This window comes from Pipistrellus hanaki (genome assembly GCF_964339955.1).
Source record: "Pipistrellus hanaki genome assembly, chromosome: 4".
NCBI lineage: Eukaryota > Metazoa > Chordata > Mammalia > Chiroptera > Vespertilionidae > Pipistrellus > Pipistrellus hanaki.
This window is the reverse complement of record NC_140506.1, coordinates 65,223,428-65,245,421: the sequence shown is the minus strand read 5'-3', so window position 1 is coordinate 65,245,421 and position 21,994 is coordinate 65,223,428. Positions and strand designations below refer to the sequence as shown.

At 38.1% G+C, this 21,994-nt stretch overlaps 1 pseudogene across 1 annotated transcript; it reads left to right on the top strand.

Moving 5' to 3' along the window:
* Positions 1-8,821: 8,821 nt before the first annotated feature.
* Positions 8,822-16,953, top strand: LOC311621728 (protein LLP homolog; annotated as a pseudogene). The gene is made up of 2 exons: positions 8,822-9,236; positions 16,862-16,953. The product of its transcript is annotated as a protein LLP homolog (transcript).
* The last annotated feature ends 5,041 nt before the right edge of the window (positions 16,954-21,994 follow it).

Here is a 21,994-nt window from a genome sequence, read left to right as displayed (position 1 = left end):
TGTTATTTTAAGCTGCTCCTTAGCACTTCGAGGAATAGCTATTAAAAATTCGTTTTCCACTCTGATTTCAATAGGTATTTAGGCTGTTCCCATTTTGTTTACAATGACAAGGAATGCTGCAATGAATTGCATGCATCCTCACAACAGCAGGTCTGAACAGCATCTGACTAGTAAACAGTTTTGCTTTCTTTTCCGAAGCTTTGGCACAGACCAGGCTGTCTTCTAAAGTATTACTGTTTACCATCAAGCGTCTATCAAGGCATTTTCCTGAACAAAGACCATTCTCTTTCTGAGAAGCATTTTGAGGACAGCTGCTAAAGTAATTAAAAAATTTCCCAATTTATTTTCCTTATGCTCTTGGAATTGGAAAAGCAGATCGTTGATACCTGGTGTGTTTCCACTGAATGAGTGAATGATATATTTCAGGCACAGAGAGCATTGGAATAAAAGGAGCTAGGTGTTTGCGACTTGGGTTTGTGATCCTAGATATGAGACAAATTTCTTCCTCCTCAGAAAAGAGGTGGTCAAGCGGGAGTTTTTAAAGGTCTTGACCATTACGTTACTTTGCAGTTCTTTTTGTTCTGAGGGAGCTGTGGATGCTTTTCGTGGTGCTGCACATTTGGGAGATGCTAAGGAAGAGTTTGATTGTATCACAGTTCATCTAATTTTCAGAGTATTAAAATGCAGCAAAATTTTAAATATATGTTCATAAATATATGTTTCAAAAGTGTGGGTAAAAAAAAAAAGTTAAAGCTTGAAGTAAATTGTCACACTAAAAGGACATATTTATGAATCTAGGTATTAATCTTAAATATTAAAGGCAGAAAATACAGATATCCCTGGGGATCAAAGGGAAAATATATTGGTGATAATTCATTAGGAAACTATTATACCTTTTTAAAGTAAGGAATCTGTGATTAAACACCCCCTTTTAAAAATAAAAGTATGTTTATGTTGAAATTGAGACAATAAGCTATTTATTAGGTGCTTCCTGGATCCTCTTAGGTGCTCATATATTGATTAGGATATGGCATCTTCTTCTGACAGGTATCCATGCTGTCTTTTTTAAATTATTTTTTTTTATCAGATGTGTCTGTCTAATTGCCACACACCAAAAGAATCCATGATACTCTCTTTCAAACAAGTTAGTTCTTTGAGAATTGCTCTAAAATGCTCCCTAGAGCTGAAATAGGGCCTCAAATTTAGATTTATAAGTCATGAGAAAAAAAGGGGATATGTACTCATATGGAAATGGCTCATTTTCTATAAAGCACTTTCCTACTTTGTTGTGAGAGTAAATTCAAAATGAAGGAGGTACACTTTACATAAATTCTTTACTGAAGGAATTTAAAAAAACTAACAAGTAAAAGATATATAAACCCCAAATTCTCATATCATTGTGAAGCTGGGTAATTCACTTTTATGATTTAAAATATTTGACCCTTGAGCATGTTGAATATTTTTACTTAAATGGAACTGTTATTACTTAAATTACTATTTAGTGGCAATATGGCTTTGATTGAATCACTAGAGGTTTATTTGAACCTATCTGATTAGAACTTCCTCAGGGTTTAATTTTTTTAGGTTAGCATACCTTATTATTTTTCAATAACAATAGTACTTGCTTAAGAATTCTTATATAGGAGTAACATGGTAATTGTGTTTTGTAATATTCATTACTATATTATTATTTTTCACCAAAGTGGTAAACTTTAGCCTGAGGATATCAACACTCTTTGAAAACACTAATTTAACAAACATGCCATTGTTATTTTAAAACAATAACTTTATTAATTTTAGAACTAGGAAACAGAGGGATTAAGTAGCTTATTCATGTCAATACCGTGATTTCATTGCAAAGGAAAAAATACGTAATGATATTTACTTCTTCCTGACTGCTTAATGAGTGGTTACAATTTATTGAGGGCTTATTGTGTGCCAGGACCAATGTTAAGGTTGGTTAAGCTACTCTAAAGAGACTGGACAATAAATTAATGGTTTAAGGAATGTCAAGATTTATTACTCTCTTAGTGAGAGCCTGGTCTAGTTGTTTAAGTCATTCAGGGACTCAGGCTCACAGTAGTCTGTGTGGTCTTCTAAGATCCTTCTGATGCTATTCCAGCAAGCAGGACTTGGAAATTCAGAGTAGAGGATTCTGTGTGCAAGGTTTATGGTCTAGGAAGTGTCATTTTGTTTACAGTTCATCAGTTGGAGCTAAGTCACTTGGCACACCTAGCTGCAAAGGGGACTGGGAAATGTAGTCTCTGCCTTGGCAGCTATTTCCCAACTACAATTCTACAACCATATAGTTTGTAAGTGACAGAATTTGAACCTAGGCCTCTTTGGCTCCAAAGTCCATGTTCTTTAATTCTATGCCAGAATATAACAGAAGTTGAAATACAGCCCAGTCAGTTGGGTTCAATTTATTGTGTGTCATGTACTATTATAAGAATAATCTACTCAATTATCTTCACCACAATCCTATGAAGTAGATCCTAATATCCTCATTTTATAGATAAGGATACTGAGGTGCAAAAAAGGTAAAGGTCAAAGAAGTGGCAGAACTGTGATTTGAAGCCAAATCTGGCTTCAGAGTCCAAGCTCATAATCACTATTCTATACTGCCCCTAAGCTAGTTAGAATACATTCATCATTCTAAGGGATTTTTTGAGTATTTTGGGTATTGTTCCAGGTACTGGAGTAAAATGGCTCAATAATTGTTTTTGGACTGTTTTTTCCTAAAGTTTTGAAAGAGTAGTGTTGTCAAGATAAGATGAGCTGAAGGAAGGAAGCAGTATGACTGATTTATCTGGGTACTTTGGCTGCACAAGAGCCAGGCTGGGATATGGTTCATGAAATTCTAGATAGTTCTTGCTGAAAGACACTCCTGAATTCCAAATTAATAAGCATGGATTTTATCTTCTTCCTTGTTGCCCCATCTTCTCCTCTTCCTCATTCTCCTCTTCATCCTCCTCCTCCTCCTCCTCCTCATCTTTTTCCTCCTCCTCCTCCTCCTTATACCACTTTTCTCTTCCTCCCCCTCCCATCATTCTCTGCCCAAATATTTGTATCTTATTGTCTAACTGGGATCTCAGAAGAATGACCCAAGTCTTCCTTACTAGTGAGAAATGTGTTAATTCAATAATCTCACTAAATATATATATAAAAAACAACAACAATGCTAAATGAAACATACACACTTTCTTCTGAAGGCAGAGACTCAAATTGTGTTTTATTACAAGTAAGTAGCTTGGGTGACCTAAACTCACTCTTTTATGCCACAATAAGTTGAATATGAACCAAACGAACTCACAGAGGAGGCAGTGTAGGAAAAGAACAGAAACATATAAAGAGGCAAAAATCCATCAGTAATCATCATGTTCCTTGTGTGTTATAGTCTGAGGCCAAAGAACTTCTCAGGGAACATATTTTTCCTCTTAGGCTGATCTATATTGACAACCACCCATGGACACTAATTTTTAAAGAGTAGACTGTGGCCTGAAGGACACAGAGGCAACCCTGGACTATATTTCACTGAAGTACATTTGCCATGAAAATAACAGTTATTGCTGTTGCCACTCAATAGCCAGTGCCTCTCAGTATGAATAAGGGGAGTTAAATAAATTATGTTTATACCAAGGTCCTTGAAACTGTGACAAGTTGGAGGTAGGGGGATGGGTAAGCCCAGGTTGAATTATCCCTATGTTCTGTAGTTGTTAGGGGGGAAAAAAAAGCTGAAATGGCAGGGCACACCAGGGTGAAAATGTAAGCAATATTTAACTCAGTCTGTTAATAAAGAGCAAGGTTTGCTTGCTGGTACCCCAGTAAGCCATGCCTCATAAGCATTGTGGTTTCCAAAATTATTTCAAGTTAGGCACTGCTACAAGTAAAATATGCTGCTGGCTGTGAAATAATGAGAGGGATAATAAATATATAAAACTTGGAATCTCCTGATGAAAAATGAAAGAGGTTTTATGAACCCAACCAGTCAGATTCAGATGAAAAACCCCTAGTGTGCTCACCATGATTAATACCCTGGCCTTCTATGTGAGAAGCTCAGACTCCATTTCCTATTCTGATATCTTGTTCTGGAGGCAGCTTTGGTTGGGCTCATTACTGAGATAGAAAATTCATCTGGTGTTGGTAAATGGGTGGCTCTAAGGTCCTGGTGGGAGAGGATGAAAGCTCGAGGCCAGGGTATGTCAGCATGTACCCGAGAAAATGGCCCTGTGTCTCTTTAGAACTGGGTGCAAATATTAGAGGGGACATTTAATGACAGTAACACTGAACTGTGATATACCAACATGGAATTCTTTTAAAAATTAATTATCCTTCTCTTCATCAGTGCCTGGGAAGCAGTCAAATGGATCTCTTAAAATCATCTAACAGTTGAGGAAATAAAGGCTCGGACACTTGCCCAAGGTCACACAGTTGGTAACTGGAATATGCTGGATTCTAGAGGAAAAACCTAATCTTACTGCTGGTTAGAGCCCCTTTTCCTAATCTGTTCAGTGTCAGTTTCCCTAACCTGCTGTTACACACACACACACATGCACATGTGCGACCCTCCACCCCTCTCTCTGTGGGGTATGAACCAACCAGGCATCCTGTCTAAATTAATTTATTTCATGAGGTCATTTCTCCACACTCCATTTCACATTGCCTGTGGAGACATAAACCTAGCCTTGAGTTAAAAGAATGAGGACTTTGGTCCCTAATTTGGCCCTAAATGTCAAGCAGAAAATGTTTTCTTAACTCAATGTGAGGCCTGGAAGGCTTGTTTGCTTGACTTTCAAATGCTGCCAGCCAGAAGACACAACTCTAAAAGGTTTTTATAGGGAAGGCTGAGCCCTGATGGAAAATTTGTGCCTGGGAGGATGTTACCGCCCAGAAAAGATTGGGGTGGGGGCACATAAGGCTTGGTAAAAATTCTTCCTTAGCTGGAAATTTTGGCCTATGGGTTCCCAAGAAAGTTAATTTTGTGGATGATTGCTTTTATGAATGATCATAATGCCTAGTACAGCCTCATCTCAAATTTCTAAGTAGAGGAATGTCTCCTAATTAATCATTAAGAAAAAAATGGAAGAATAAAGCAAGAGGAAAATTACATGTTTGTCTTATTCTAGATAACATTTTAAGCTTGTTGACCCTGCTGAGCCCACAGAAACATGCCTGTGACACCAAGAAGTAAAATAAATTGCCAGGTCATCACACCTTTCCCATATCAGACCTTCTTTCATATTCAGTGAATGATGTGTGATTACATGCAGGTCATTAACACCACGAAGCAGGATGTTTTGGGAGTCTTTTTTCCTTCTTCCGAACACTGGGGCTGTGGCTGAGTGCCGCGGCGTTCTAATCTACCTGTCAGAAGCTTCAGGAGAGATGTTCGGATGGCTTTTGAGTGTGCACTCAGAGGTCCTTGTCGGATGCTAGCCCCTCTGTCATCAGTGCTGTTCTCAGGGTGGTGGGAGTCAGCATCCACTAAGTAGGATGATTTCTGCTACACAGTGGACTTCTCCCCAGTTTTTACATAGCCATGCTTCTCCCCCACCCCATAGCCATGTTTTTATAATGAGACTTCAAAGGCCCCTTTAAAAAGCAGATACATTATATTTGAAAGTGACAATAAATTCAGTATCTCTTATTTTTATTTCACAATCATATTTCTCAATTTCAAGAATCAGGTGAAGATCGTGTAAAGACATAAATTACCACTTCCTCTTCCACAATTCACTAGGTTGGGAATGGGCGGAAATACACATCTTTATAAGTTCCCACGTTAATGGGATGTGGGTAGGGGCATCATACTTTGAGTAGCACTGTTCTACGATTAAGTTTTCAGATGGATCAGTTACCTAATGGCTATTTGAAGGAATGGAAAAGAGAATAGTAGGTTGGAATGGAGAAAGGAGAATAAGAAAAGTTTCAGAATTTTGGAATGGTGTAATGTAAGATAAATATAAATATAGGTTCCCCAGTAAGGATTTCTGGGAAGTCTATGAAAGAGGGATGAAGAATTATAGAGGAAAGCAGATGGAAGAGGACCTCATCAAAAATGTTCCCTCTTCACACATTTAACCAAAGCCAATGCTGGAACCAACAATTGCCATCCATGCACTTCCTATTATCTTCATTTATGAATGGAAGCTCTTCAGAATATTGAGCATGATACTCTTTGACAATGAAGTAAACTTTAAGAACGACAACCCAATCAGCAAGATGTGAATGAATTATTGTTCTTGAATGAGTAGGATATTTTACCTGCCTTTACAATGGAATCTATTCAAATAAATGATGGGAAGAAATTGGAGGGGGCATTGAGGAGGGCTGGGGAAGGAATGGAATGCTAGGTGTGGTTTGGGCTGGGGCAGTGGGATTCTGTATACTGTTCCTTTGAATTCATCTAGGAACCTTAAATGTGTATCTGCCTAATGGCTGTCCTTTGTAAACTTTGATTGACCATGTTTTCAAGACTTGCAAAAGTTCAGAGCTGTTCTTTGTTGCTTCAAAAATGGAAAGATTGAGAACAACTGCCAAGTCTTTGAAGTGTGTGCCTGTAGGGCTGGGCCTCACAGCTGCTCAAATCTGAAAATAATTAAGTATTTCACCACTGCAATGACTCAGCTGGGGTTAGGACATCACCAGATTGGAGCTTGACTATTTTTAATGCATGCATTTTAATAATATTTGAGAGATGTGGCTCAGGATATAAACTGCCCAGGATAACTCATACCCTTATGTAGTTTCTGGCAACCCAAGGTCTTTATGGCACACTTAGCAACACCAATGCTTTAGACTTTGGGGATTTCTTCCTGTTTCTCCCTCATCAAAAATTGCCTCCTATGCCCTAACCACACACTAACATAATAAATGACTGTTGCTAGGAAATTTGATGAACAACACAATTGGCTTTTTCTTGTCGTCAATGTCTTAGCTCACTAATGACCTTTTCAGAGAAACTTTCCCTGACCATCCAATGTAGAGAAGCAGCCCTTTTTTTCATCATATCACACTATTTCATTTTCTCCACATCATCAACTACACTCTGAAATGACCTTGTTCTCTTTCTTATTTACTAGCTCCCTCCCCACTTCAGTATAAGCTTCAAGCTAGCCGAGATCTTGTCACTATCTCTAGTGCCTGGAGCTGTGTTTGACACATGACAAGTGCTCACAAATATGAATGCATTCAAGCCAAGGTGAAGATTAGGAATGTTTATGGGTTAGCCTCACAGGATAAAAAACATTTCAACAAGATCATTTATTCTTTAGCTCAAAGGAATGAAAAATGTGGGAATTCACGCTCTCTAGTGAAGGGACCCTGACAATATATGGCATAAATTAGTAAAATACAAAGCCTGGTAGATGGTGACAAATATTTATGTAGGGTCCTTCTGGTTTGTTCATACCCCACAGAGAGTGTGGTGGAGGGTCGCACACGTATTGTTCAGGTGGTGACTAGCTTAAGCCCCATACAGATCCTGGTATGCTCCATCACTGAAAGAACTTTCTGGGGCTAATTGGGGTATCATGAAGGAGATGGAAAGAGCTTGTCAACTCAAATTCACATGCCCCATTTTGTGAGTGTCTGCCTGGAGGGAATTTCATCCACACTGACTACCTACTACTAAGCTGTAGATTTTAGAAAAGAGTGACATTATTTCAAAGCCTTGTACTAATGTCAATAAGCTATAAATTCCAAGTATACAAACTCTTCTTATCATTGTCTAAAATGAGTCCTACTCATCTGTTTTAAATTGAAGACCTGCATTGTCATGTTTTCAAAAAGCAGAGAAGGCCATAATAGAGAGTGATTATGATCTTCTCTAGGTTTTGTGGAGATGTCATGTTTTTGCTATTTGCCAGACTCTCCAATGCATTTGAGGAAATCTAAGTTCTGAAAGCTTGCTTTTTGCCAGAACTCTACAAAGAGTTTAGAAAAAGAAAAAAAATCATAAGCTCTGGAAAGATATTTATTTCTCAGTGATACCTCCCTAAAAATATGGCCTAGAACAGTAATTTACAAATCATCCTAAAATCAGCAGTGCCTTTATCACCTGTGAATTCATTAGAAATGCAAGTTTTCAGGCACCAACCTAGACTCAGGGTATTGCAGGGCAATGGAGGCTCTAGGGGAGAATCCAATTTATAAATTTTTTCCTTTTGGAGTTTCTGGTGGCTGCCAGCATTCCTTTACTTGCAGCCAAATTAGTCTAATTTCTGCCTCTGGTCATATAAATCAGAAATTTGGGACAGCAATTTGTGTTTTAACTAGCCCTGCAGGTAATTCTGATACATGCTGAAGTTTGAGTACCCCTGTCTGGAACCTTACTACTCAAGATGTGGCTGCAGTCTAGCAGCATCAACATTATTTGGGAGCTATGTCAGAATCGACATATTTAACTAGATCCCCAGGAGATTATTATAAACACTGAAGTCTGAGAAACACTTGATCTAGACTCTACCTAGAGTGGCATGTCTCAGTAATAGGTGGTCTCAAAAAACAGAGGACAGCCCTGGGCAGTGTGGCTCAGTTGGTTGGGCATTGTCCCATGCACTGAATGGTTGCTGGTTCGATTCCTGGTCAGGGCTACATGACTGGATAGTGAACTCAATCCTCAGAAGGAGCTGTGCAGGAGACAGATGATTAATAATTCTCTCTCATCATTGATCTCTCTCTCTCTCTCTCTCTCTCTCTCTCTCTCTCTCTCTCTCTCTCTCTTTCTCCCGCTCCCTCCCTTCCTGTCCAAAATAAATTTAAAAAGAACACTACAGAGCTTCTGGTCATCTGGAGTGTGTGGGCCATTAAGTGGTGAACCTGTGGAGATAAAATATGGCAAAAAGCTTATGGAGTAGGTGGAAAAGGAAGATGCAAGCTGAAAAGAGAAAAAAGAATGCCCCAAAGGAGCTTAGCAGACTTAAAAGTATTCTTAAAGTAGATACTGATGTTTTAATGAAAGATATTCATGAGATAGCAACTGTGGTGGTCCCCAAACATTCTGAAGAGAAAACCCAGTGTGGTCAAAGATGACAAAGATGACATAAAAATGGAGACTGACATTAAGAGAAACAAAGAGAGTCTTCTAGACCAGCATGGACACTATCCCATAAGGATGAACCAGAGGCAAAGAAAAAGTCTGAAAGCAAAGCGAGAAAAAGGAAAGGGGAAAAGCAAAGCAAAAACAGCAAAGGCGGCTAAGGGTTTGGCCTGGCAGACTTTTGAAAACTTGAAAAGTGCCCCATGGGACAGATCTTTGATTAGAATGTATACACCTGCCGGGACCGGTTTGGCTCAATGGATAGAGCGTCGGCTTGGGGACTGAAGGGCCCCGGGTTCGATTCCGGTCAAGGGCATGTACCTTGGTTGCGGGCATATCCCCAGTAGGGGGTTTGCAAAAGGCAGCTGATCAATGACTCTCTCATTGATGTTTCTAACTCTCTATCTCTCTCCCTTCCTCTCTGTACAAAAATCAATAAAATACATTTAAAAAAAAAATAGAATGTATACACCTATTTCAGCTTCTATCAAATCAAAACCTTGTTTTCATTTTTTTAACTGGGCCTTTTTCTTCAAACCTAACATAACATCTTAAATTTGTTTTAGGAATTTGAATAAAATATTTCCTTCAATGAATGGAAGCTAAAATAAATAAATAAATAAACAAACAAACAAATAAAAAAATTAAAAAAAAAGAACACTACAGAGAGTTACTTAGAGCTGTAGTAACTCTTTGGTATTTCTGATATCAGCAGCTCTAAAGTGAGAAAGAGAACTGTTCTGAGAAACATAGCAATCCATAAAGATCTTAGAAAAAGGGCTCCATTTATGTTGGACAAGTGTTTCTTTTCCTCTTAATATTATTTTCCCATCAAATTATTTTTCTATCAAGGATGTAAGTTTTCATGAAAAATTATAAATGCAATTCAGGAGAACTCAGCCCTTCATCCTTGTTTATGCCTTCTCTCCATTTTGTTAAGATTGTGTGAGAGCTGCCAAGACATGCACACTGGTTAACAAATGGCTAATTGACAGTCACCCATCTGTTAATGAGATTTTGCCTGTTTTCAGAGAGAGTCAATGATCATTAGATTTTGTTTCCCCTCATGGGGGAAAGCTGTGACATACTGATTACTTGACAGTGTTAGGAAGATTTTTGACATTGGTTATGTAGACAGAATAAATCTTTCCTTTTAGGCAAGTGGTCCTGTCCTACATCAAGTTTCTATCTTAATCCATATACTTTTAATTATATTTATAACTAGAGATCTGGTGCACAAAGCGGGGGGGGGGGGGGGGGGGCGCGTTCCCCTTAGCCCAGCCTGCATCCTCTCCAATCCGGGACCCCTCAGATGATGTCTGACTGCCAGTTTAGGTTCGATCCCGGGAATCAGGCCTAACCCAGCAGTCAGATATCCCTCTCACAATTTGGGACTGCTGGCTCCTAACTGCCCCCCTGCCAGCCTGATCACCCCTAACTGCCTCTGCCTGCTGGTCTAATTGCCCCTAACTACCCCCCTGCTGGCCTGGGTGCCCCTAACTGCCTCCCCAACCAGCCTGTTCATCCCCAACTGCGCACGCACGTGCATGTCCCCGTCCCCCCGTCTGTTCATACCCCACTGTTCCCCCTGTTGTTCAGTCATTTGGTTGTCTTTCACTAACCCCCCTGCTGGCCTTGTCGCCCACGCAGTCTGTGTTCAGTTGTCTATCCAGTTGTTTTAGGCCCCCGACTTTTTACATATTAGGGTGGCAAACAGGTACAGCAGTTTTTAATGGTATCAGTGTATAAATTGTGATTCATACTGTGAGATATTGCAGAAATAAGTAATTGACAAAATTTGTTGATTTGCCTTTCCGAATTTAATCAATTCTCCCCACTTCACAATCTGTGTTTTCTCATATGCCTTGTGATCTCTCTGGTACACAAGATACAAAAATTTTTTCAAAGTGAGAGGGGAAAGATGAAAGAATGATGCCCTAATCTTTTCAAGGTTGAAAGCCTTGATTATACATGGCCCAGAAAAAATAGTCTGGAAGCAGTACACAGCCAGTGACAACTAAACTTTGAGACTTAACATGAATATAACTTTTCTCTTTGGACAGTATCTCAGCAGCATTAGTGTGGGAGAGCAGAGTAGTTCTGTGGTGCTTGTCTTATTCCTCTCCCCTACTTTAAAAACAAAACAAAACAAAACATTTTATTGATTTTTTTTTACAGAGAGAAAGGGAAAAGGATAGAGAGTTAGAAACATTGATAAGAGAGAAACATCGAACAGCTGCCTCCCGCACACACCCTACTGGGAATGTGCCTGCAACCAAGGTACATGCCCTTGACCAGAATCGAACCTGTGACCTTTCAGTTCAAAGGCCGACGCTCTATCCACTGAGCCAAACTGGTTTCGGTTCTCCCTTATTTTTTCGTACTTAACAAACAACTACAACTTCTCCCTATGAGACTGGCCTCTTGTTAATATTGTGATCATATGGAGAAATCAGTGTTCTTTCAAGTAATTCTCTCTTTAGGAACAAACATATAGGTTTATCTATGTTGATAAAGTGAAAGAAGGCTAGTCAGAAATTGGGTGGACTTTGATAGGGGGTGTGATAGGAGTAAGGTTGGAGAGATAGGAAAGGGATTTTGAGGGTCTTTTAAGTTAAGGACTTAATACATCGATTGGTTGCCTACTGCTTGCACCTAGACCAAAGCTGAGGATCAAGCCCACAACCAAGGCACATGCCCTTGACAGGAAATGAATTCATGATCTTTCAGTCTGCGGTTCGACACTCTAACCACTGAGTAAAACCGGCCAGGGTTTAACAAATACTTTTGATATAGCATACTCTCCCCCATACCTCTCCCACCTGAATGAAGAATAAACCAAATTATAGAGAAGACATAGGTAACTTAAATATTTTCTTTAAAAAATTATGGTTTATTATTTTGTAACTATTTCCAAGTATTAGACTTAAATCTACACTTTCATTAGCATCAATTTTATTTCACTAAAGTGTATTTGGGGAATAAGATATCCATGTAAAATTTGGCATTGGACTTGCTTTCCACAAAGAAATATCTGAAAGGATCATTAAAATGGAAAATTGAATGAATTTATCGGTAACTTGGGTCCTTAAGGCATGCGCATGTATATGAGTATGTATGTCCCAAAGTGTATGTTTTAGTATGGTGAAAACCATCTATGAAAATGTCTTCTACCCTTTAAACCATCCTCCACTGACAGTCATGTTACCTGCATTTTTGCGTACTAAGTTGGTCTAGGCCTGTTTTAGAAGCACTTATGGAACTCAGTTCTTATTCACAGAAGCATTTGGTTTGTTGGAACTACTCAAATAATCCAACTGCTTCCATAGTAAATACATTACTGTGTGACTATGTTTAATAGGCTCCTGACATCCATCACACAGTGTTGCCTGTCACACTTTGAGGCAGAATACTCCGACAGTATTTCAAACTGGAATGGAAATTAGAAGCTACATTTGATACAAAAAAAAGTATTGAGTTGGCAGGATTTCTGAAAAATCCTATTTATAGCATGCTGGGCAAAATAGTAACCTAACTGAAAAAAAAAAAAAAAAAAAAGAATTAGGTAGTTCATTAAAGGTTCAAGTCCGCACTCATTGTTTATGTTAGAATCTATGCTCTGTCTCGGACTGTACATGAAAAAGGTAAGAGAAACCAAACATCAGTTTTAACTAAAAGACCCTTACTGCTGGGTTTAATTTTAAACTGGTGATTTGCAAACAACAAATATTGTAATTTTATAGTTTGTAACAGTAGAGTTCATGTCCTTTCTTTTAAAGGATGAATCAAGTGGATGGTTTAAAAACAGCAAGTTTGTAATTGGCAAGAGGATGAGACAAGGTAAAAAGAACAAAATCAAGATTATAAAGAACATAAAAGATAGGAGTTAGTGTGGTAGGAGTGTGACACCAAGAACATTTATATAACTTGATTTGGACTGTTTTATTATTTCTAAAAGAAAAAAAAATCTACCTTTACTGCTGAGAACAATTTAAAATTATGTATGAATACCGTATATAAAAATATATATTACATATATTTATCCATAAGATGGGTATTTGATTCCTATATTAATTTGTATGCACATCTTTACACAGAACATCCATAGTATATTTTACATGATTTGAATAAAAGTGGGTATATGAGTATATCCTATATAATAAAAGCCTAGGTGGCATGATGCCCCAGTGCAATGTCATCATAAGATGACCATCAGAGGAGGGCAGTTGTGGGCAATCAGACCTACAGAGGAGGGCAGTTGGGGGTGATCAGGCCAGGAGGGGAGCAGTTAGGGGGTGATCAGGCTGGCAGGCAGAAGCGGTTAGGGACAATCAGGCAGGCATCAGGCGATCAATTAGGAGCCAGTAGTCCGGATTGTGAGAGGGATGTCTGACTGCCTGTGGGATTAGGCCTAAATGGGCAGTAGGAGATCCCTTAAGGGGTCCCAGATTGGAGAGGATGCAGGCTCAGCTGAGGGGACCCTCCCACCCCCCACACTCTGTACACAAATTTTGTGCCCTGGGCCTCTAGTCTATTTATACTTAACATATACTATTACATCTAGGGATTTAAAAAACCTGGGTAACCACAGTTTTTTAAAGTAATTTTTCAATTTTTTTTTTTGTACTATTGGCTTTTAAAGGATTTTTAGTTTTTTTCTTTTTCTTCAGCATTTGAATTTTTTCTTTATAAACATTCATATGCTATAGTATTCTTTTTTTTTTAAAAATATATTTTTATTGATTTTACACAGAGAGGAATTGAGAGGGATAGAGAGTTAGAACCGTCGATGAGAGAGAAACATCGACGAGCTGCCTCTTGCACACCCTCCACTGGGATGTGCCCGAAACCAAGGTACGTGCCCTTGACCGGAATCGAACCCGGGACCTTTCAGTCCGCAGGCCAACGCTCTATCCTTTGAGCCAAACCGGTTTCTGTGCTATAGTATTCTTATGGTGTCTGTAACTTAACTAGTTTTGTTCACTGCTTTGACTCCTAATTGAATTTAGTGGAGGCTATGGAAAATGAGATTTACCCTGCTTAGTGCTCTTCAGAAAAGTAAATATTGTAACTCCCTTTAATAATTCATAGCTTTGTTTCACAATTCTGACTCTCAATGAAGTTTTCCTCGCTTCTCAAATAAAGCTCAAATGGGAATCAACCCCTTATTCATAAATCAATGATATTTTCTAGTTCTTTTGATTCTTTTGTGGATTCTAAGGTAATCCTTCAATGAAATAACACGAGTGAATGCAGAGGGAATCACCCTCCAATTCGTAGATTTCTTTTTCTCTTTAGTATATCACAGAGCCTCCATTTCCTTAGAATTCTTTTTCTGGCTGATATGTCACTGCATGGGGTTAAGAGCTGAATTCAATAGACTAAATTCCTAATCCCAGATTAGTATCTTATGATAGGTGACCTTGACTTTGTTATGTCTCAGTTTTCTTATCTGGAAAATGGGGAAAATCATGGCATTTTTCTCATTTGAATATTGGGAGGATTAGATGAAGTAAATGTAAGTACTTAAAATAAGTTAGAAAACAATTCTAGTTCAGATTTTTACTTTAAGTATATAATGTTGAATATTTACTTTATTTTGAGAATAAAATATCTGTGTGGAGAAATAAGAATTTATTTAACATATCTATGTGTGAATGAATTGAATGTAGAATATTATAATTGTTAACTCATTTTCAATTAAAGTGTTTGCAAATATTATAATTGTTAGCTCATTTTCAATTAAAGTGTTTGCAAACATCTACAACATAGAATTATACAATCTCTCAAATGAAAAACCACACTCTATATATAAACTACATATTGTGGAAATTACCAGGAGGTATTGTATAAAGAGATTCACTTTTCTGGAGCTTATTCAACCACAATGTGATGCCATATAGAAGTTGAGTTCTCACTCTTGGATAATAAAACTTTCATTTATATAGTGTTTTACAAGGCACCTTTACATACATTAGGTCATTTTGTCTTCACAAAATTATTCCAAGATAGGTAGAGGAAGACCAAATTGTTATCTGAAAATTATCATCTTATTTTGCAGGTAAGGAAAACCAAACTCCAAAGAGTAGATAACTTGCCTCAGGCCTCAGAGTTCCTAAGGAGGTAGCATCAACTTTCTGCCATTAGTTCTTGGATTCCCTCCCGCCCCCGCCCCCAACACACACGCCAATAATTGCCTCTAACAGCCTCAGTACTGTCAGGGTTCAGAATCAGTAGAAGAGATCAGAAAAAGTAAGTTGTTTGTTCTTATTCTTATGGCCTTCCAGGCCTTGTGCTGAGAAGGGAGGCACGTGACAGGTAACCTTATAGTTCCTTGCCCCTCTGGACTCTACTGGTATAAAGAAATGTCTTAAGATGGCACTGCGAGACTAAAGTGGGAGAGCTCAGGGTAGGAGGACAAGGTAGAGTTTCAACATGGAAAGGGAGAAGGGCCAGGGTTTGAAGAAGGGGAGATACATGTGAGGAGGATGTCTGGCCTGCTCTTCTGCCTAGCCACAAAAGAACCTCAGTGCCTGCTATTTCTGGAGCACCTACTATTTACTAAGGCAGAAAAAAAGAAATAACGACCTGTTCCTTCTTGGAGAGCTGATTTTGTTTCATCAGGATTAGTGGGAGTGAATAAAACCTTTTAATCAAATCTCTATCCAACACAACAATAATAGAATAAATAACCCAATTAAACAATGGGCACTGATGTGAATTGATTTTTCTTCTAAGAAGTTACACAGATGGACAAGCATGTGAAAGATGCAAAACATCATTTGTTATTAGAGAAATGCAAGTAAAAGCACAATAAGATAGCACTTTACGCTCAGTAGGATGGCTAAACGGAAAGAGATGGACAATAACAAGTGTTGGTGGGATGTGAAGAAATTGGAATCCTCATGCATTGCTGGTGGGAATGTAAGATGGTGCAACAGTTTTGAGAAACATTTTGGCTGTTCCCACAAAAGGTAAAATATAAATGAAATGCACATGGAATCTAGCAATTCTACTTCTATATACATCCTCAAGAGAATTGGCACCATTTGTCCACATAAAAAGTTGTACACTAATATTCATAGCAGCATTATTCCTAATAGCCCAAAACTATAAACAACCTGAATGTCCATTAACTAATAAACTGATAAATAAAATTGTGTGGTATATCTATATGCTGGAACATTATTCAGCCTCAAAAGGAATGAAGTACTGATACATGCTATACAACATGAAAGAACATTGAAAATATGCTAAGCAAAACAAGCCAGATACAAAAGGCCACATATTATCGATTCCTTTACACGAAATGTCCAGAATAGAGGCAGAAAGTAGATTAGTGCTTGTCACAGGCTGCAAAAAAGTAAAACGGAGAGTGACTGCCAATGGATATGGGATTTCTTTTTGGGGTAATAAAAATGTTCTGAAATTAGATAGTAGTGAACCTTGTAAATATACTAAAACCACTGAATTACACAATTTCTGAGGGTAATTTTTATGATACATGAATTATAGCTCAATTAAAAATCCTTATCCAAAAAAATAATCCTTATCCAGGAGGATAATTGCTAAGATTTATGAAGGAACAATGCTAGAAACTGTGCTTTGAGTTTTGTGGATTACTTAATTCTCACAAGAGAATTATAGGGATGTACACTCTTACTATTTTCATCTTACATTAAGAGGATTACAGAGACTCAATAATTTCCCTCAAGCCACATGGGATTGGATGCCAGACTCTGTTTTCTACACTGTGCAATAGTGCTTCTATGATAACCACGGCTAGACCTTGAATAATTTCTGTTTCTCTGTGTATTGCAGTCACTGCATTCTTGGATCTTTTGACATTTTGTTCTTTCAGGATTCCACAGCTGGATGTTCTAGTGACCAATAGGAATAGAACCAAGAAGTAGTCTGCTGCCAACCCCAATAAAGGAGTTGGTTGAAGGCTGACGTCATTCTTTGTTCAAAGTTATGTCCTCGGAGCAGCCCTCTTGATCCCCAATCTAAGTAAAAAGTCCCCCAGCAGAGGGTCTTGCTGAACTGTGCACCTCTTTTTAAAAGCACCGATCACGGAGATTTAATTAATATCTGCCATCTTCACTAGACTATAACCTTCATGATGTCAGAGGTCATGTCTGGTTTGCTCACCACTGTACACTCAGCAAGTAGCACTGAGCAAGGCACTTGTAAGTATCAACTCAGTGACTGTAAGAAGATCCTTCTCTATTGTCTCCTACTGTACAGGGTCCCTTTTCTGAAACCTACGCCGGTATATAATCCCTCCGGCCTCTGGATCCAAGGCTTATACTCCGCGTGGGAGTGCTACTGGCTCTCACACTGGAAAGTGATGTACTAGTGGAAAGCTTGGCTTTGCTTCTAACCTCAGAGCCCTCTCTAAAGCATTTCCCATGCGCTGTGTTTCTCCACTCTGACGGGGATTTTGGCTTTCACCTCGTTTCTTGCCTCCACCAGTCCTCATGACTGACTATAATAGTATTCCCATTAACTCCCCCATGATCCCAAACGATTTTACACCTAAAAATCTAATACCACAACTTAAACACGTGCAATCAATATTCCCAAGGATATAAACAAGCGGAGCATTTCCAAAAATGTTAATTGCTTTAGTTGCGCAGCAAATAAGTGATATAACCAGAGTGAGAAACTATGAGATTCTAAACTTCATGTCTCTGTTTTATATAGTTGTTTTTCTAACCATGCCTAGCCAGAGTGTCGGGCACATATTAAGACCCTATTAAGTATTTGCTAAATGGGAACCTGAAATGCTTGCTGGAGGGACTCCATTCTGCAACAACTAATTCCCAAAGGCCCTCTTCATCTCCCCTCAACAACTTTCTAAGATGTAAGAATTTTTGGATCAGAGTATCCAAATGCTAAATGTAACTAAACCCAGCAAAATGACTCCACTTTCTCAGTTTTTTCATATCACTGTTGTTAGCACCATCTTTTTTTTTTTTTTTTTTTTTTTAATATACCTATGGAGTTGGTTTTATCCAACAGCTTCAATAGTGTCTGGATACTATTCTAGGTTAATTTTTCTGATTTTGATATTTTCATCACCAAAACTTTCAACAACTCCCTACACTATTAGCCCAACCTCAAATTCACTGGAATTCAAATTCTTTCAAAAAATGATCCCATCTTACCTTTGTGTCTTTATTTTTTTCCCTTCTATAGATACAATTTTTCTGAGTATGCCAAAAGCAATTCCTTAGTATTCCTTAGACATAACTCATTTCCCGTCTCCATGCTATCCATGACTTATTCCTTATGCTCAAATGCCTGCATCTTGGCCTAAACATCTCAAATTAAAGCTCTCCAGGAATTTTTTCTTGATTTCTGTTATCAGATGAAATCATGCCATATTTTGACTCCTCTAGAGATCTTTTATGTTTCTTCTGTAGAATATCTACATAGGGTTATAGTTTTTGGTGTACATACCATCATCTCTACTAGTCCAGTGGTTGGCAATCTCATTAGTCAACAGAGCCAAATATCAACAGTACAACAATTGAAATTTCTTTTTATCTTTTTAAACCTTTTTTTAAAATATATATTTTATTGATTTTTTTACAGAGAGGAAGGGAGATAGAAACATCCATGAGAGAGAGTCATCGATCAGCTGCCTCTTGCACGCCCCCTACTGGGGATGTGCCCACAGCCAAGGTACATGCCCTTGATAGGAATCCAACCCGGGACCCTTCAGTCTGCAGGCTGACACTGTATCCACTGAGCCAAAGCGGTTTCGGCTGAAATTTCTTTTGAGAGCCAAATTTTTTAAACTTAAACTTCTTCTAACACCACTTCTTCAATAGACTCATCCAGGCTGTGGTATTTTCTGGAAGAGCCACACTCAAGGGGCCAAAGAGCTGCATGTGGTTTGCAAGCCGCAGTTTGTCAACCACGGTACTAGTCAATGAGGTCAGGATGTATAATGACTTATACAACTTTGTGCTTTGTACACCAAGCCAGTGTCTTGTATATAGTGAAAATACTGTGGAATTTACATAGCTTAAAAAAAAAATCACCTCTTTCTTCCTTTTATATACCAAAGAAACCACCTCCTTATAGTCACCATGTTTTAAAGCTGATAAACTCAACTCATGCATATACTCCACATATATGAAACTGTTTACTAGCTTTATATAACTGAGTAATATTTATAATTAGAAAATATCAACTTTTAAGGAGGTCTTAATATGAACTAAGAACTTTAGTTAATTCTAGTTCTAATTAATTTTTAATAGGAAGATAATACAAGGAAAACCTAAAACACAACATTTAAATGCCCAATGGAAGAGCTAATAGACTAATCTTAGTGTACCCTATGGAATGCAAGTTTCTGGCTCCTGAAAATATTTACAGTTATCTTTCTGGCTGCTTTTGAGTAGCAGTGATTGGAATTAGTGGGATTCTCCTCTCTTGGGGATGAAAAATGAAGTCTGAAGGAATGTTACCATCAGGGTATGTGTTGACCAAACTGATTTTTCATCTGCCAACATGTGTATACTGGCTTCTGTCTCATCTAGAGACCTCTGGAACTAAAAGTAATTGATCAAATTAGCTCGACTATAATCCCCCACTAGTTCTGTTACGATTGCAGCTTGTTAACCTTAGTACACTGTTTATTTAAACCATGTGGATGACATCATGAAAACCACCCCATTTCATCAAAGCCTGATGCAGACTATGAAAAACAATTTGGTTTCAAACCACTCTAAGATATGGTCTTTTTTTTCTGCCCCCAGTTCCCAATATTAAAAGATAAAATGTAAAACCTCAGTTCTTAATCATTTGATTTTTGACTCCAGCTTTGTGGAAGGGAAGCATTTCATGTCGTTTAGAAGCAAGCAAACTAAAAATATCAAATAAGTTTGCTTCAGTCCTGGAAAAGGTGACTTGATGGCAGAAACTGTTATTTTGATTTTCCTCTTATCCTTCATTTGCCGAGTTCTCTTTTCTATGATGTCTTATGGTTTCCTCCACCACAGCTAGTCAGGTAACACCCAGTGAGGTACTTATGCTAGAATCAGCCACAGGATTCATAAGCTGTTTTCATGGGCTGCAATTCTTTTTATTCTTGGTGTCTTTCTATTCCTGCAATGGTACATGTATGTACCAATTTCAGCTCCTGATGGATGCTAAGTTCCTCGGCTCCTACAGTGTTTTTCCTGTCACAGTTCCAACATCATTCCACAGCCACAACTTCCTTCTTAGTTTAACTATCTACACTAACAAAAGAGAAACATGCAAATTGACCATCACTCAACTACACCCACCAGCCAATCAGGAGAGAATATGCATATTAGAAGGACAAAGATGGTGACTGCCCAACTGCTCCAGGTGTAGAGTAGCTGGGCAGGGAAGGATGCCTGCTATGAGAGGGAAGGCAGGGGGCAAAAGGATCTACAGGAGCAGAGTGCCACAGCAAAGACAAGACTGCAGAGAAGACGAAGGAGGCAGACTCTGGCTGAGTCTGCAGCAAAGATGAAGAAGGCAGACTCTGGCTGGAATGAAGGCCTGGGTCCTAGATGCCAGAGGAAAATCGGTGCTGGAAGCCAAGGGAAGGAAGGCCTATTGCATGAATCTTTTCGTGCAATGGGCCTCTAGTGATAATCTATAAAACCTGATTTTTGAGTATTGGTAGAAGAAAAATTAATTGACAATTCACAAGGGAACTATTGCTTTATTAGTGGCACCAATATGAGCCAACACTCCAAAAGGAGAAATGAAATAGGTAATGGAATCAGTGACAGATTTACCCTGTGGGCACTTGGAAACATTATCCATTTGGATGATCAACTTACCCTTTAGATTATGAGAATTAATTTAACTAACCTTTTATGTGTTATTAAGCCTTGTTCTAATTAGATACTATGAAGGATTAAAAAAGTGAATGAAGTCATGGTCATTGTTCCTAAGAAATAATTTAGTTCATCATTTCCAAAACTGTATTCTTTGGAACACTAGTCCTAAGACAAGCTCTGGATAAAAGAATTTCATGTACAAAGAAGTTTGACTTTTCTCTTGGAAAGCCATAACCTATTAAAGGCCCTGAGAAATTCTGAAGTGAAGAAATATAATATTTGTTTAACCTAGAGTTTGCCACAGTTATTTGATCATGAATCACTTTTTTTTTAATGTAATACCTATAAATATCTCATGGAATACATTTTGGGAAATTCTGTCTCAGTAAGCTTGAGAACAGGATTGTGTTCTCTATTTCTTTTGTAGCACCACAGAAAAAATACACAAATTTTTAGAAACACTTTGTTAAATAAATAAACTGTCAAATCCAGGTGGTAAGAGGGGTGGTTTCCAAATTTCAGTCCAGAGACAGGTGTCTGTAGTCTGCATTATTATTTCTTGGGGAAGCTGCTATAAATATAAATTCCTGAGCTCTGTTCCTGAAGTTTTTAACTCAGCAGATTTGAGATTGGGTCTGAAAGTCTGCATTAAAAATTCCCTAGATGATTTTCAGTTATGGCTAGTTTAGGAACTTCTGGTTAGGATGAGGCCACAGTTGAATATTCAGCATCTCTTACTTAAAGTTGTTCATTCCATGGTCACAAACTAAATTCTAGCTTTGAAATATGTGTCCATTGTAATCCATCTAGAATGCGAATGAATTTGATTAAGTCCAAAGCATTGAACCTATAGGTAGGTCAGTTTTGTCACATAGAGAAAATTTTCAAATTTAGAACAAACTCATGATTTTGAAGAAGTTGGACTGGGCCAAGAAAAAATGGGAATAATAATATAATAATACAATATATTTATTTTTGTTCTTTCATTTGATTATTTCCTTAGGATTTATTATATTACTGGAATTGAAATTGTTGCATCAGAAGGTAGGCATATTTACATCTTTGTAAGAAAATATTTTTCAATTACAGTTGACATACAATGTTGCATTAGTTCCAGGTGTAG